Source organism: Triticum aestivum, chromosome 5B (assembly GCF_018294505.1).
Source record: "Triticum aestivum cultivar Chinese Spring chromosome 5B, IWGSC CS RefSeq v2.1, whole genome shotgun sequence".
NCBI lineage: Eukaryota > Viridiplantae > Streptophyta > Magnoliopsida > Poales > Poaceae > Triticum > Triticum aestivum.
In genome coordinates this window covers 539,584,953-539,603,239 of record NC_057807.1, presented here as the reverse complement: position 1 = coordinate 539,603,239, position 18,287 = coordinate 539,584,953, and the positions used below count along the sequence as shown (strand labels likewise).

Here is an 18,287-nt window from a genome sequence, read left to right as displayed (position 1 = left end):
CCTAGTTCAATCTCGTTACCGGCAAGTCTCTTTACTCGTTCCGTAATACATCATCTCACAACTAACATATTAGTTGTAATGCTTGCAAGGCTTATGTGATGTGTATTACCGAGAGGGCCCAGAGATACCTCTCCGACAATCGGAGTGACAAATCCTAATCTCGAAATACGCCAACCCAACATCGACCATTGGAGACACCTGTAGTACTCCTTTATAATCACCCAGTTACGTTGTGACGTTTGGTATTACCCAAAGTGTTCCTCCGGTAAACGGGAGTTGCATAATCTCATAGTCATAGGAACATGTATAAGTCATGAAGAAAGCAATAGCAACATACTAAACGATCGGGTGCTAAGCTAATGGAATGGGTCATGTCAATCAGATCATTCTACTAATGATGTGACCTCATTAATCAAATAACAACTCATTGTTCATGGTTAGGAAACATAACCATCTTTGATTAACGAGCTAGTCAAGTAGAGGCATACTAGTGACACTCTGTTTGTCTATGTATTCACACATGTATTATGTTTCCGGTAAATACAATTCTAGCATGAATAATAAACATTTATCATGATTATAAGGAAATAAATAATAACTTTATTATTGCCTCTAGGGCATATTTCCTTCACCTCCTCCATCTGTTGCTGAGTTTGCTGGTTCTTCTACCATCCTAACACGTAAAGGAAAAGCTGTGGTGCCAGAATGTGCTATTGCCCTGCGTAGAAGTGCTCGCTCCAACAAGTATGATGGTTTCAAAGTTCATCAAGTCTCTGACAGCAAGTCAAAAACCTCAAAGGTCAGACCCAGGGTAATTCCCTCTACTCTTTCTATTAGGGTGGTTGATGATGCTGAACAGGTCCCACCGCCTACGCCTATCAGCAAGAACTTTCTGACGAAGCACTGATGGCTTCACAGGAGGAGGAGCCCCCGGCCTCGACCTAGCTTCTCTTTGCAGATCATTTTCACTCCTTATGCAATGAATCTTTTGGTAAACTGGAATGTTTTATGTTGGAATGTTCGTGGGTTAAATTCAGGGGACAAACAATTAGCGCTTTCCAATGCAATTACTTCTAGTGGCTGTGCGGTGATATGTTTGCAAGAAACCAAGAAACCATCATTCGATTTGTCTTTCATTAAGTCATGCTGCCCTCGCCGCTTTAACCAATTTGCTTTTGTACCTTCCCGTGGGGCTTCGGGGGGGATTGTCACCATTTGGAATAGCACTATTTTCTCTGCTGACGTGCTCTTATCCGAAGATTTTGCTCTGGTCACGCGTTTCAAATCAACACAATCAGCGCAATGTTGGACGTTGGTCAATGTATATGGCCCTTGCCAAGGTGAGCAGAGGGAACAATTCATTCACTGGCTGTGCTCACTTAATATTCCTTCTAGTGAAGATTGGCTCTTTGTGGGGGATTTTAACTTCATTCGTGCACCTAATAATCGTAATAAACCTAGAGGCAGTATTAATGACATGAACACATTTAATGACTTCATCCGATGCCAAAGCCTCATTGAGTTACCTATCAAGGGACGTTCTTTCACGTGGAGAAATATGCAGCTTGACCCCCTCTTAGAGCAATTGGATTGGTTTTTCACGAGCACTAATTGGACCACATCTTACCCTAACACTATGGTCAAGCCACTCGGTAAGCCTGTTTCCGATCATATCCCTTGTGTGGTTGCTATTGAAACAAATATCCCTAAATCAAAGCTATTCCAGTTCGAATCTTTTTGGGTGCAACATCCGGGCTTCATACAAATTGTTCAATCTTCTTGGGCCAAACCAGTGCACTCCACAAATACTGCCACCGTTCTATGCCAAAAATTCAAAACCCTGAGACATGACCTTAAACATTGGAGTAAAGGCATTTCCAAACTATCTGTAGCTATTGAGAATTCGAATAAAGCCCTCTGCGAGATTGATGAGCTTGAAAATAAACGGATTCTAACTATTCCTGAAGTTAATTTTAGAAGAATTCTCAAGGCACACATCATCAGATTATTACGTTGTCAACAAGCTTACTGGAAAAGGCGGTGCACCATAAGATGGGTTCAGTTTGGGGACGAGTCGTCAAAATTCTTCCAGGCCTTGGCCTCCGAAAGATATAGGAAGGACAACATTGCCACCCTAGCAACACCTGATGGCACATTGGTCGAGGATCATGTTGGAAAGGAGTCTATAATTTTTCAAACGTTTAAAGAAAGGATGGGATCATCATGGCCCTGCAATATGAAGTTCAACCTAGCCAGGATAATTAAGAAGTGTAATGGACTTGATGATCTCACCATTCCTTTTACAAATGAAGATATTGACAAAGTTATTAAAGAAATGCCCGCAGATAGAGCCCCTCGCCCGGATGGCTTTAATGGTCTATTCTTAAAACGATGTTGGCCAATCATCAAGCAAGACTTTTATAACTTGTGCAACCAATTTCATAGTGGGGAGCTCAATCTAGAGAGTATTAATGATGGTTTCATCACACTCATCCCCAAAGTAGGCTCTCCTGAGTCTATCAACGACTACCGACCGATCACTCTCCCAAACTGTTGTCTCAAGGTGGTCACAAAAATCTTGGCTAATAGACTCCAAAAAGTCATCCTTAAAATTGTGCACAAGAATCAATATGGATTTCTTAAAGGATGGACGATACAAGATTGTCTCGCATGGGCTTACGAGTACATATACCAATGCCAATCTTCAAGAAAGGAAATCATGATTCTAAAGCTAGATTTTGCCAAAGCTTTTGATACGATCGAACATGAGGCCATGATTGAAATTATGAAAAACATGGGATTCAATGACAAATGGCTGGGATGGATCAGATGCATCTTCTCCTCGGGAAAATCTTCGGTCCTCCTTAATGGCACTCCTGGTCGGCAATTCTATTGCAAATGCGGTGTAAGACAGGGAGACCCTCTCTCCCCCCTCATTTTTGTGCTTGCAGCCGACCTTTTGCAAGTTGCCATAAATGATGCTTTCATCCGCAACTTGATTCACCTGCCATTCCCGTCCCAACACCAACGTGACTACCCTGTAATCCAGTACGCAGACGACACCATCTTGGTCATGCCAGCATGCACCCAGCAAGCTACAACCGTCAAGGACATCTTAAATGACTATGCCACGTCCATTGGGTTGAAAATAAACTTTCATAAATCCACTCTTATCACCATGAATTGTGACATGGCAAAGACTCAGGAAATAGCAAATATCTTTGGATGTGTCATTGGCAAGTTGCCCTTCACATACTTGGGCCTCCCTCTTGGAACTACAAGACCAACAATTGTTGAACTTATGCCACTTGTTTGTTCCATGGAAAGAAGACTAACTGCCACTCTCAACATGATATCCTATGGTGGAAAATTATCTCTGCTAAACTATGTGATCACTTTGTTGATCATCTTTGCTCTTTGCACTCTCAGATTGCCAACCAAGATCATTGAATTGGTGGACAAGATCAGGAGGAAATGCTTGTGGACTAAAAAAACGGAACAAGGTGATAAATGCAACTCCTTGGCTGCCTGGAACATGGTTTGCCAACCGAAGGAATGTGGTGGCTTAGGTGTGATTGGCCTAAGAACACAAGGAGATGCCCTACTACTCAAATACTTACACAAATTCTATAATAGGTGGGACGTGCCTTGGGTTCAACTCGTCTGGGATACATATTACTCTGGCCGCGTGCCACACGCCTCTGACACATGAGGTTCGTTCTGGTGGCGTGATGTTGCAAAATTAATGCCCATTTATAGAGGAATCACCCATGTCCAGGTAGCAAGCGGAAAGAATGTTCTTTTCTGGAAAGACTTTTGGGCGGATAACATTATTGCGGAGAGTTACCCTCGTGCTTTCTCCTACACCATCAATGAAGACATCTCTGTCCGGGATTTCTTGTCCATCACGGCACTGCGGGAGGCTTTTCACCTTCCTCTTTCAGAGCAAGCCTACGTTGAAGTTCGACAGATGCAATCGGACCTGTCCTCGACTACCCTATCTGAAGAGAAAGATGTTTGGCTGTATGCATGGGGGTCAGATCAATTCACAGCGCACAAATACTATGCATATTACTTCAGAGAGGTTCGAGCACATGAAGCCTTTGGTTGGATTTGGAAGTCAAGGTCAACCATGAAAATCAAAGTTTTTGGTTGGTTGCTTCTGGCTGAGCACCTTAATACCAGGAACATGCTCAAAAGACGACATTACAATATTGGTAATGACCATAACTGTATCCTCTGTGGGCTGCAGATCGAGGAAACTTTGGAGCACTTGTTCTTTGAGTGCCGCTTCAGCATCGGTTGTTGGACAAGTCTGGGCCTCTCCTGGCCGCAAGGAATGTCACGTCTTCGAAATGTGGTTATGGCCAAACAACGTTGGAATGGGCCTCTCTTCATGGAGATGTTTTTACTTGCGTCTTGGAGCTTATGTAAGGAATGCAACAATAAGCACTTCAGGGGGATTGTTCCAACAAAAAAATCTTGGTTAGACAGATTTAAGACAGACTTTGCTCTCCTTGCCTATAGGGTCAAGGAAAAACACAAACACCTCATCCCCATAATCCTCTCTCCTTTACATTAGCTATCTAACACACCTCCCAAATGGGGTGATGGCACTTGTACAGACACCATGTAATTTGTACTTTGCTAATTTAATACAAAGATAACAGTGGGAGGTCCTCCTACTGTTCAAAGTTTCAAAAAAAATGTTATTGATTGCAAATGGGTGTATAAGATCAAAAGAAAATTTGATGGAAGCATAGACAGGTATAAGGCTAGACTAGTTGCCAAAGGGTTTAAACAGAGGTTTGGAATTGATTATGAAGATACCTTTAGTCCTGTCATTAAGTCAACTACTATTCGTCTTGTCTTGTCTATTGCTATTTCCAGAGGATGGAGTCTAAGACAGCTAGATGTTCAGAACGCGTTTCTTCATGGTATTCTTGAGGAAGAAGTGTTCATGCGGCAACCACCAGGTTATGAGAGTCCTAGCACACCACAACATGTCTGTAAGTTGGACAAAGCTTTGTATGGTTTGAAGCAGGCCCCAAGAGCCTGGTACTTCCGACTAAGTATGCAGTTGCAACATCTTGGGTTCATACCATCCAAGGCAGATACCTCATTGTTCTTCTTTAACAAAGGCAATGCCACTATCTTTGTGCTGGTTTATGTTGATGATATAATTGTTGCTAGTTCAAGTTCAGATGCCACTACTTGCTTGCTTAAAGATCTGAAGCTGGAATTTGCTCTTAAGGACTTGGGTGATCTTCACTATTTCCTTGGTATAGAGGTAAAGCAGGTTAAAGATGGTATACTTCTCTCATAGGAAAAATATACAACTGATATTCTCAGGAGAGTAGGGTTGGAAAATTGCAAGCCAGTTAATACACCAGTTTCTACCTCTGAGAAGCTTTCAGTGGAAGGTGGAGAAGTCCTTGGACCAGAAGATGCAACAAACTATAGGAGTGTTGTAGGTGCCTTGCAGTATTTAACTCTCACCCGTCCTGATATATCTTATTCAGTGAACAAGGTATGTCAATATTTACATGCACCTAGAACTACTCACTGGACTACAGTCAAAAGAATTTTAAGGTATCTCAAGTTCTCAGAAGGTCTTGGTCTCAACATTACCAAGTCTTCTTCTATGCTTGTTACTGCATACTCTGATGCTGATTGGGCAGGGTGTGCTGATGATAGAAGGTCTACAGGTGGTTTTGCTGTATTTCTGGGAACTAATCTTGTGTCATGGAGTGCAAGAAAACAGGCCACAGTGTCTAGGTCAAGCACAGAGGCTGAATATAAGGCTCTGGCTAATGCTACAGCTGAAGTGATGTGGATACAAACATTACTTTATGAGCTTGGAATTAAAACTCCACAGGCTGCGAGGTTATGGTGTGATAATATTGGTGCAACGTACCTCTCAGCAAATCCTGTTTTTCATGCACGAACAAAACACATCGAAGTTGATTTCCATTTTGTCAGAGAAAGAGTAGCTCGAAAGCTTCTGGAGATTCGGTTTATTCCCACAGGAGATCAACTCGCAGATGGTTTTACAAAACCTCTTACTGAAAGAAGGTTGAATGATTTCAAGTACAATCTTAACCTTGGCAAAGCTCCTTGAGGTTTAGATTGAGGGGGAGTGTTGGAATATACGTATAGTAGAAGTTGTATAGGGATAGAGTTTGTTTAAATTCTGTATTCTGTTCTATCTCTTCTTCTGCTTCTCGATCTTTCTGTAACGACCGATCTGGTCGATCTCCTCCTGTAAACTTGTATGCCAAGGCTTTGCCCAATATATACATGCGGCCCGAGACAAAGGGTTCTACGCTTCCCAAAACACTTTTACAACGCTCTGATACCACTTGTAGGACCTTGAGAAGAGGTGTCTAGAGGGGGGGGGGTGATTAGACACTAAGTACCAAAGTTGCAGTTTTTAAGTTTCTTTAAAGTTTGAGTGGAGTTTAGGCACAAGTTTAACATTCACAACATATAGCAAGCAAGCATGCAAAGAGTATATGAGCAGCGGAAAATAAAGCATGCAACTTGCAAGAATGTAAAGGGAAGGGATTGGAGGATTCAAACGCAATTGGAGACACGGATGTTTTTGGCGTGGTTCCGATAGGTGGTGCTATCGTACATCCACGTTGATGGAGACTTCAACCCACGAAGGGTAACGGTTGCGCGAGTCCACGGAGGGCTCCACCCACGAGGGGTCCATGAAGAAGCAACCTTGTCTATCCCACCATGGCCGTCGCCCACGAAGGACTTGCGTCACTAGCGGTAGATCTTCACGAAGTAGGCGATCTCGTTGCCCTTACAAACTCCTTGGTTCAACTCCACAATCTTGTCGGAGGCTCCCAAGTGACACCTAGCCAATCTAGGAGACACCACTCTCCAAGAAGTAACAAATGGTGCGTTGATGATGAACTCCTTGCTCTTGTGCTTCAAATGATAGTCTCCCCAACACTCAACTCTCTCTCATAGGATTTGGATCTGGTGGAAAGAGGGTTTGAGTGGAAAGCAACTTGGGGAAGGCTAGAGATCAAGATTCATATGGTAGGAATGGAATATCTTGGCCTCAACACATGAGTAGGTAGTTCTCTCTCAGAAATAGGATGCTGGAAGTGTAGGTTCAGTCTGATGGCTCTCTCCATGAATGAAGAGGAGGTGGAGGGGTATATATAGCCTCCACACAAAATCTAACCGTTACACACAATCTACCAAACTTTGTGGGACCGAATCGTTAAACTCGATCAGACCGATTTAGCAAATAATGTGACCATTAGGGTTTTCGGTGGGACCGAAATGCAACTCGGTGGGACCGATTCGGTTAGGGTTAGGGCATAACGTAATCTCGGTAAGATCGATTACACAAACTCGGTGGGACCGATTTTGGTAATAAGCTTTCCAGAGAGTTGGTCAGGCAAACTCGGTTTGACCGATTATCAAACTCGGTGGGACCGATTTTGATAATAAGTTAACCAGAGAGTTTGCATTGTAATCTCGGTAGTACCGATTTGCTCAAACTCGGTGAGACCGATTTTGATAATGGACATACACAGAGAGATAACAATCCCATCTCGGTGAGACCGAGATCCCTATCGGTGAGACCGATTTGCCTAGGGTTTGTGGCAGTGGCTAAGACATCCAAACTCGGTGGCGCCGGATAGAAAGAATCAGTGGGGCCGAGTTTGACTTTAGTTTTAAGACATATGTGTGGAAGTGGGAAAGTAGTTGAGGGTATTTGGAGCATATCACTAAGCACTTTGAAGCAAGAGGCTCATTAAGCAACACCTCATTCCTCCTTGATAGTATTGGCTTTTCCTATAGACTCAATGTGATCTTGGATCACTAAAATGTAAAATGAAGAGTCTTGAGCTTGAACCTTGAGCAAATCCTTTGTCCTTAGCATCTTGAAGGATTTCCCACATCCTTTAGTCCATGCCACTCCAGTGTTGAACTTATCTGAAACATACTAGATAAAAGTGTTAGTCCAACAAGAGATATGTTGTCATTAATTACCAAAACCACCTAGGGAGCACTTGTGCTTTCACATTGTCACCTTGAAAATCAAATCCTTGGTCGAAGATATTGTCATCACGCTCGTCCTCGACGATCATGTTGTGCATGATCACACAAGCAGTCATCACCTCCCAAAGCTTCCTTTCATCCCATGACAGTGCAGGGTATCGAACGATGTCCCATCGAGATTGAAGCACACCAAAAGCACGTTCCATATCCTTTCTAGCACTCGCTTGCATTTGGGCAAATCTCTTCTCTTCTCACCTTGGGGCTTCGAGATTGTCTTCACAAAAGTTGACCACTGAGGATATATGCCATCAGCTAGATAGTATCCTTTGTTGTACTGGTGGCCGTTCATCTCAAAGTTGACAGGTTGGGAGCGGCCTTCTGTAAGCCTCGCGAAGACTGGAGAACGTTGCAGCACGTTGATATCATTGTGAGAACCTGCCATGCCGAAGAAAGAATGCCATATCCAGAGATCCTGCGATGCCACCGCTTCTAATATAACAGTGCACTCGCCTACATGCCCCTTGTACTGGCCCTGCCAAGCAAATGGACAGTTCTTTCACTCCCAGTGCATACAATCTATGATGTCAAGCATGCCTGGAAAGCCTCTAGCTGCGTTGGTTGCCAACAATCTCTCTGTATCAGCGGCAGTTGGCTGCCTCAAGTACTCTGGACCACACACCTCGATCACAGCCTGACAGAACTTGTACATTGACATCAGACATGTTGTCTCGCTCATACGCACGTACTCATCCACCAAATCGCCTGAAATTGCATAGGCAAGCATGCGGACGGCCGCGGTGCACTTCTGGTAAGAGGAGAACCTAAGCTTGCCAAGGGCATCCATCTTGCACTCGAAGTATGGGTCATGAGAGACCACTCCCTCTCGGATACGATTGAACACATGCCTTCCCATTCGAAAAGGTGGCGGAATTTATCCGGCTTGAAGAGCGGTTTGTTTGAAAAGTAATCGGCATAGAGCAGGGCGTGGCCTCTCTCCCTGTTGCGGTTCAGGTTGAGAGCACGGCCAAGGACTGACCCCCTGTACCGAGGAAGCTGCCGTTGAATGTGGTCGTGAACGACTAGTGCAACCACCACAAGATCTTCATTATCAGACGATGAATCATCCGATAAACAAAGGAAGTGGTGGAAGAAGAACTCGTCCCCACTGTCCATACCTTTTTGGGCAAAATGCCAAACACCTTGCGGTCCTAGTGGTGAAGAGGCCGTGATGATCACCTCGATGCAGCAGGGGTGGTTGCCGGCCGGCTACTGGCCGCTCTAGAGCCGTCCGAAGCTGCCGCGGCCGCCGTGGTACGTCGCGCGACGGTCGTGTCTCCTCTGCCACCGGCAAAGACGACGACGACCAAACCTCCTCCAATCGACGGCCAAAACTACGCCGAAAACGGCGAAGCGCGGGCGTGATGGCGGCCACGTGGTTTGGTATGGACGGCCGGCGGCTACGCGATGAGGAGGCGGCTGGAGAATAGCGACGGCACCGGCGGCGGGGTGGGGCAGGAGAGACAGGGTCGAAGCGTTGAGAGGGAGGGACTGCTAGTGTCCTCGACAGGCGGGCCACGGGGGGACAAGGGCGTGCGTCCCGGCCGTCCGCGCGCGTCCGTTTCACCCCAAACCAAGCACAACTTTGAGCCGAGGATGGATCGAAAACGGACGGATTCTGGACATTTGTCCGTTTGAAGCCGCGCGTTGGGCTGCGTTATTCGTTCATTTTATCCCGAATGGACGCACCCGGGCAAGATGGGGTCGCCGGTGGAGTTGGCCTGATGCCCTAGTTAGTGGCAGCGCCATCCCGACGCCATGCATGGACGGGCGGACGAACGCCGGCCGTTGGAGTTGGGGACGGCGGCCCGCCCGGCCACTCCGCCCGAGTTGGGACACCTCCCCCACCTGCCACCTTTGCCCTTTGTCTTTTAACTCGATCACCGATCACGTTTTCTTTAAGCTCCTTTCCCCCACTTGTTATCTATCTAGATGTCAATCGACAATCATGTGTGGTTAGAACTAACCAACGGGCTCCAAAGGCAGGCAAACTGGCAAAGCAAAGCGTAAAAGAGAATTGTCTACTCGATCGAGCACCACACCCCACCCACCCAGGGCGCAGGATAAGTTTGTATATCTATCCCTTCCATGGTCAAACGTCCACACGATTACCGTAATTTGGTCCTGCTGACAAGTTAGCGAGGAAAGATTTGCTCTCTAATTAACCCGCGGATCGACGTGGATTGATCGGTGGTGCCGCCGGCGGGGGCCGGAGTAGAAATAGTACTCGGGGGTTACGGGGCGCGAGAGGTCAAGGAACACTCGAATCGATTCGGAGGGAAAGTTGGTACCTCGTCCGGCCGACGGTGCCCTTGCATCGCTGGGTGGTCAGAGCAACTTCAATGGGGTGATCCATTTCGTCCGCCGCCATTCGTTTGGATAAACGCAGACAGAAAAATCGGCCCAACGCGCCGACCCAAACGGACGTGCGTCCGCTTTTGTTCATTTGTCGACCCATTTCCGGTCCTTTTTTAGCTGGATTTGTGTCGGCGCGGACACAAGACGGACGCACACGCTCGCCCTCTCTCCTCCCTGGGCCCGCTAGTCGGTGGCGGACACCCTCGCCCACCTGCTTCGTCGCCGACGCTGCCGGCCATTTTTTCCGATAGAAAAAGGATATATAGATAGTTCTAGCGTACAGAGATAAAAGAAAAGATCAACTACTCGTCGCTTTCCGACTCCGACTCGGTAATGTCCTCCTTCGACGTCTGAATGTAGGCGTCAGCAGCCCGCTCGTCCTCGAAGTCCCACCCCGATGTTTCTCATAGCTTCAGTTTTTATTGAGCGGCCTGCTTTCGCGCACGCTTGTCCTCCCGATAGGCGGCTCGCTCCGTCCTCCTCGCCTCCCTCTCTGTCCTTCTTTGCTTGTAGAACTGGCGTTCATCGACGGTGTCGTGCGGGAAGCGTTCGTGCCACACCACCAAGGCTTCCACGTCCATCTCGGCGATGGCGAGGCGACGCTGCCGCCTCCGGTGGACACGACGATCCTCGTCGGTGAAAAGCCATGGGAGAGGCGTGAGATCCTGCGCCCGTTGGCTCGACACGTCGAGAAAATTCATCTCTCGACTAGGCTGCATGAGGCGCCACGGCGCCGCGTTGTATGCGCGGGCCGCCTCCTCTGCGGTGTTGAAAGTGCCGAGGATGAGGCGTTTCTCGCCAAACAAGATCTCGGAGGAGAAGGCGATGGAGCGGCGCCCGCGGATTCCGCAAAAATCCGAAGCGCCGAGGCGGCGAGCCTAGTGAGAGGGGGTGAGACAAGTGGGCGGCGGACTGAGTGTGGAGGAAGCGTCTTCTTATAACGAGCGCCGGCCGCGGCGCGCCAAAACAAGCGCGTGAACCTTTCCCGTGCTCTGAAGCGCCAAAACCAGCGCGCGCTAGGCCGATCTCCCCCCCCCCCCCCCCCCCCCCCCCCCCCCCGCGCGAACCTTTCCCGCGCGCTGGAGCGCCAAAACCAGGGTGATAACATGGCCGCTGGCATGATCTAAAGCGCGCGCGGTCATGGAATGGATCGACGCGTTCGGCGCGCTACCGACCCAAATCTAAAAAAGGGCGGACGCCGGACGGGCGGCCGACCCAAACGGACAAAAGCGTCGTCCGTTTGGGTCGGCCCATTGGAGTTGCTCATTCTCATTTACTGTTTGTTTTCTGTCCGCACGGACTCATTTTTGGTGTAAATTTGGGTCACATTCTTGTTGAAGCCGAAAACAAAGCAGATATTTTTTGTGTCCTCTTTGTCTGTCTCTATCTGCCACATGCGAGGCATGATCTACCTGCCGTAGACCCACTTCTCTCTCTTGCTTTTCTGTCTCCGTTGGCCCACCCATCCACGCACCACATCCCGCCTTCGGTTCTCTCTGCCGCTCCTCCCTGCCGGCGCATTGGCTAACCAGACGAAATGTTGCCGACGCCCAGCCGCTGCTAGCTCCACTGGCTACTACGTGTTTAACGATATGTCGAGACGGGCATGTCAAAAATGGTCGGCTACCATTGGGCGCACTGAGTAACCCGAACGAAAAAGTGGCCAATTCATCCGCTATACTGACCCAAACAGACGAAACGTAGGCAAAATGACCGTCGGTTTGGATCGCTGCGTTGAAGTTGCTCTTAATCTCCCCGTCAAATCGCGCTCCGCACCAATCTCGAGTACACCATTTCTACTTTGGGCTGGCCGGCGGCATCAATCAACGTCGATCGCTGGAAGAGCTGGTGGATCGAGCTGCGATTACGGCCTTCTTCGATTACGACGGATTGCGGCGGCGAGCGAGGAGCCACCAATCAGGCGGGTGTTGACAACGGGAGGGAGGTAGGGTTTATAGTAGTAGTACAATTTTGCGATGTGTCTAGTAGCAAAAATACGAACTAACTACGTAAATTAGTTACGAAAAGGAAGTCTCCTTCCCTCATCCCACTAATCTCCCCCCTTATTTTCAGGGTGGGGCCTGGTGAATTCCAATCAAACCAGCCCACATCACTCTTTACGTAACTTCCGTACCAAAATTTTCGTAGGTCTAGCAAAGCCCGTCTTGTAGGCACTGTGCTTTACAAACGAAACTGTTGTGCAGCCGAAACTGCAGAGACGACATGCAGCCGACACTCGTATCCTACGGTGTATCAGTGCTGCTGATGTGCATTTGATGGTGTGATCTTCTACATCGTTCTCAAATCGTGTGGGTATCGTTTACCAATCGGCTTATCATCTCCTTTTCACGCACGCGTTGCTTTGTAGTAGCATTTGAACACCGAAACTGATTCATGCACGATCCTTGTGGCCGATGTATGCACGACATGAAAATCCAGCGGCAGATGTCTCGATGTATGCACGCATGTCCGGCTGGATTTACTTTATCGTGCATGGGTCGTCTAAATTTTATCGTGTGCATAGCACAGCTCAATGAGAATGGGTGGTTGGGCAGGACCGCAGGACACAGACCGGTCGACCGTCGACGAGTAACCATGAATCGTATGAGAGCGCTCATTCATTGCGATGGTCCTCCGTCCGTACGCACACGCGTCCGTGCAGCCCGGCGTACCTATTGTACGCATCGCGTCACATCACATCGCGGCCAAAAAAATCCCGCGTTCCCCGCAAAAAAAGAAGAAAAAAGTCCCGCGCGCCCGGCGCCACCACCTTTGCCGGTAGCTGGCTACCACGCGACGCGACGGGACACGACGGGGATGAGCACGACCGCCGCGCCGCCGCCGTGATCGACGCCCCCCTCCACTTGACCACGCTTTGCTTTACCCACCCCTCTTGCGCCAAAGCGATGGATCGACATGCATGCATCTTGGTGACGACGGACGATGATATTTTTCTAGCTAAAGAGTAGATGCTGTACGTGCGTTTTATACTGTATGTGCAACAACACAAACGTACCTTTAACCGGCATTTGTTAGACCGTAAAAAACCTCTAAATTAACTGAAGAAGGTGATGTACAAGTATTTACACATCCACGAAATGTTACAGCCAAGTGATGCATCCTCGCACGCTGTACAGTTTGCACTTTGTAGTACGTATGTACGTGAGCGACCATATATACATGCATATGTCGTATATTTACGTTGCGAGCTTACTGGAGTACTAGCAAACGTGAGAGGTGGGCTGGCTACTGTGCCGACGAACGACAGCGGCCGGCGACCGTGGCCTGCGCAGCCGCGACGGCGTCGGCGCGCTCACAGCACGTTTGAGGAGTGGGAGACTCGGTGGCTGCCGGCGATTGGGCGGCCGCGACGACGAGAGCGCGCCGGCAGGAGGGGCAGGTGGAGTTGGACAGTAGCCAGACGTCGACGCAGGCGGCGTGGAAGCCGTGGCCGCACGTCGGGAGCACGCGCACCTCGTCGCCGCCGCCAGGACACGGTTGGCAGCGCTTGTAGCGCCTTCTTCTTGATCCCCTTGCCCGGCGCCGCGACTGCCCCCGGCGCGTCAACCGAGAAAGCGGAGGGGTTGCACAGGCGGGAGCAGCGCGCGACCATGGCCAGCCCGACCACGCAGAGCAGGAAGCAGAGCACCGCCGCCAGGATGAGCAGCGTCTCCGTGTGCACGCTCGTCCCGCCGCGCGCCATGGCGGCCGCCGGAGGCGCGGCCAGCGCGGCGAGGTGGTCGACGGACTGCTGCAGCAGGTGGCGCGGCATTTTTCTCGTTCCTTCTCTTCTGTGTGAGACAGGATGAGATGAGAGCGGGGAGGTCTCTGTGTGGAGTGGGTACTAGGGAGGGAGGAGGACTGGACTGGAGGAGGGAAGTGTTGGGTACTGGGTGCTGAGTTTTTATAGGGTCTGGGATTGGCTCATGCTCCAAGTGGCTTAGGTGGAGGGATATGATTCATAATGAAGCTCATGCTTAGTGGGACTATCACTTTCTTGTGGCATGTTTTCATTGCAAGCCCCATTCTGTCTGCCTTTTTCATTCTCTGGCTCTTTTTTTGCTACAACTGGGCACATGTCACCTTCCAAATTAGGTGCGACCGGTCGGTCTGGACTAATAAACCTATGCCACTTCTAGTCTTTCTTTTCTTACAGTATTATTTGTATAATCAATAATGGTGCAACTTCAAGCGGAGATGCAGACATTACAATGTTACTATCACTTTGCTCCTAGTCAGTAGTCACAGTGCATGCGACAGCCATGCATCTTAAGTGTAGTGAACCGATCTATCGGATGTGGAAATGAGAATATGATGTCGTCTGAAAGAGGGGCAAAGGCCATATGTGAGAGAGATTCCACGGCCAAAGGCCGGAGCAGAAGACAAACGAAACGCCGATGATCGAAGGGACAATTGGAGTAAGAAGAAAAGTAGCATCACCCGTGGCGACCACGTACCTTAGAGCAGGATCAATGTGAGACCGACCAGAGTCAGCAGACCCATGTGTAGGGTGGTCCGCCACGTCAGGTACGTGTGTAAGCCAAACCAAATCAAAAGTGGATCCGGATAACATAGGCGCCGTACGCATGCACATGCCCGCCTGCCAGGAGTAGCCTGTGATCGATCCCAAGGACCAACATACACTTGGTCACCTGATCTAACGCGTCCTATAGTCCACGGTGTTCACATAGAGAAATCGTCTTGGTTCAATGCATGCATGCTTGTGCTTCTTTGCGACTTGGTTGGTGAATACAGGCCATGCCATGTCCACCGGAAACCAAATCAAAGAGCCCACTGTTGACGGGGAGGATTGGCCGGCGTGCGTGCGTGCGTAGCACACGGCACGGCGCAAATTGCCCGGCAACACGTGCTCCGCTCCTCTCCGGCCCTGGCATAAGGCCAACTCTACCGCACGACTCTATCCTATCCGGACCCGTCCGTTTGAGGTAAAACGGACAAACCGGGCGGCCCAGCGCGCGGGAGCAAACAGACTTTTGTCCGTTTTGTGTCCGCTTTCGACCCATTCGCGGCCCAATTTTGCGCCGTTTTTGGGTTGAAACGGACACCACGTGGACACGCCGGCCGTTTGCGCGTGTCCTTTCCTGGCCCTCCCCTGGCCCGCCCGTCGGTGGCATAGGGCGGGCCTTTTTCTATCCGCCACCCTCCCTCCCTCCGGCCGCATCCACTCCACTCTTCTCCACTCGCCGCCCGCTGCCGCCGCCGCTGCCATTGCGGCCATGCAACACGGACGCGCGCTCACCCAGCCCCTTCCCCTCGTCGCCGCCGAGCTACCCAACCACGGCCACCTGGTTTGCGCATCCGCCGGCCGGATTCGGGGCGGATCCGGTCGGTCTTGAGCTCGCCCGGCTGTGGGAGGCCGGGTCGCGCCATGGACTGGCCGGGCACCTCGCCGGAAGGCCCTGGCACGCAATGCCACATGCAGGCAGTGGCTCGTCCTTTAGCCACTCAGATCTGCACCGACGATGGCCCGCCGGCAGATACACGAATGACGGCCGGCCGGGCTCGGTGCTTGCCCAAAAGCTCGTCGACGCACCGTTGCCCCTCATCAAGTGCGATCACTGCCCAAGGATGATCGTGCGTCGCGTGTCTACAACGCCGAAGCATCCCGGATGGGTGTTCATCAAATGCTTAAACGATGGGGTACGTGCTTTTTTTAGCTTCGGTTTGTGCTTTCGGATTAGATTAGTTGTGCTAACTTTAAATTTTATTGTGTAGAATGGATGCAAGTTTTGGTATTGGGAAGAAGAGTACATCGATATATTGATACAGCAAAATCTAGTATATGTTCGTGCACTTTTAGCTAGCCTAAAGGCTGTAGATGAAACAAGTGCACTTGTTTCTAGATTAGAGGCTAGGCACGATACAACGTGTGAGGAAGCAACGTCGACTTCTGGCTTGAAGAAGAAAGGAGGATGCAACGTCGAGCTTCCATACCCCACCCAGGGCGCGCGCAGGATAAGATTTGTATATCTAACCCTTCCATGGTCAAACACCCACATGATTAGCGTAATTTGTTCCTGCTGAATGGTTAGCAGGAAAGATTTGCTCTTTAATTTACCCACGGATCGACGTGGATTGATCCCGCCGGCGGTGGCCGGAGCAGAAATATATAGTACTTGGGGGTACGGGGCGCGAGAGGCCAAGGAACACTCGAATCGATTCTGAGGGAAAGTTGGTGCCCCGTCCGGCGTTGCACTTGCATCGCTGGGTGGTCAAATGCTGCTACAAAGCAATGCGTACGTGAAAACGAGACGATAAGCCGATTTGTAAAACGCAGTGCCTACTAGACCCCTCACAAAATTATACCACTACTATAAACCCTACCCCCTGTTGGAGAACGTAGCAGAAATTTAAAATTTTCCTACGAGTCACCAAGATCTATCTATGGAGAGACTAGCAACGAGAGAAAGGAGTGCATCTACATACCCTTGTAGATCGCGAGCGAAAGCGTTCAAGAGAACGGGATTGAGGGAGTCGTACTCGTCGTGATCCAAATCACCGAAGATCATAGTGCCGAATGGACGGCACCTCCGCGTTCAACACACGTGCAGCCCGATGACGTCTCCCGTGCCTTGATCCAGCAAGGAGAGAGGGAGAGGTTGGGGAAGACTCCGTCCAGCAGTAGCACAACAGCGTGGTGGTGATGGAGGAGCGTGGCACTCCATCAGGCCTTCGCCAAGCACTACGAGAGACGAGGAGGGAGAGAGGTAGGGCTGCGCCTTGGGAGAGTTCATCTCATGTGTTTTGCAGCCCCCAATACCTCAAGTATATATAGTGGAAGGGGAGGGGCTGCGCCCCCATTTAGGGTTCCCTCCCTAGGGGTGGCGGCAGCCCCCAAAACCCATCTAGGGTGCGGCAAAGGGGGGGAAGAGAGGGGGGCGCCCTAGGGTGGGCCTTAAGGCCCATCTGGACCTAGGGTTTTGCCTCCTCCCACTCTCCCTGCGCCTTGGGCCTTGGTGGGGGGCGCACTAGCCCACCTGGGGCTGGTCCCCTCCCACACTTGGCCTACGCAGCCCTCTGGGGTCGGTGGCCCCATCTGGTGGACCCCCGGGACCCTCCCGGTGGTCCCGGTACGTTACCGATAGCACCCGAAACCTTTCCAGTGACCAAAACATGACTTCCCATATATAAATCTTTACCTCCGGACCATTCCGAAACTGCTCGTGACGTCCGGGATCTCACCCGGGCCTCCGAACAACATTCGGTAACCACGCATATCTATTTCCTATAACCCTAGCGTCATCTAACCTTAAGTGTGTAGACCCTACGGGTTCGGGAACCATGCAGACATGACCGAGACAACTCTTCGGCCAATAACCAACAGTGGGATTTGGATACCCATGTTGGCTCCCACATGTTCCACGATGATCTCATCGGATGAACCACGATGTCAAGGATTCAATCAATCCCATATACAATTCCCTTTGTCTACCAGTATAGTACTTGCCCGAGATTCGATCGTCGGTATCCCGATACCTTGTTCAATCTCGTTACCGGCAAGTCTCTTTACTCGTTCCGTAACACATCATCCCGTGATCAACTCCTTGATCACATTATGCACATTATGATGATGTCCTACCTAGTGGGCCCAGAGATACCTCTCCGTCACACGGAGTGACAAATCCCAGTCTCGATTCGTGTGCCAACCCAACAGACACTTTCGGAGATACTCGTAGTGCACCTTTATAGCCACTCAGTTACGTTGTGACGTTTGGCACACCCAAAGCATTCCTACGGTATCCGGGAGTTGCACAATCTCATGGTCTAAGGAAAAAATACTTGACATTTAGAAAATCTTTAGCATACGAAGTACACGATCT

General features: G+C 49.7%; 1 pseudogene; it reads right to left on the bottom strand.

Annotated features, from left to right (window-relative positions):
• Positions 1-13,544: 13,544 nt before the first annotated feature.
• LOC123116825 (RING-H2 finger protein ATL80-like) lies at positions 13,545-14,302 on the bottom strand (annotated as a pseudogene).
• Positions 14,303-18,287: the final 3,985 nt, after the last annotated feature.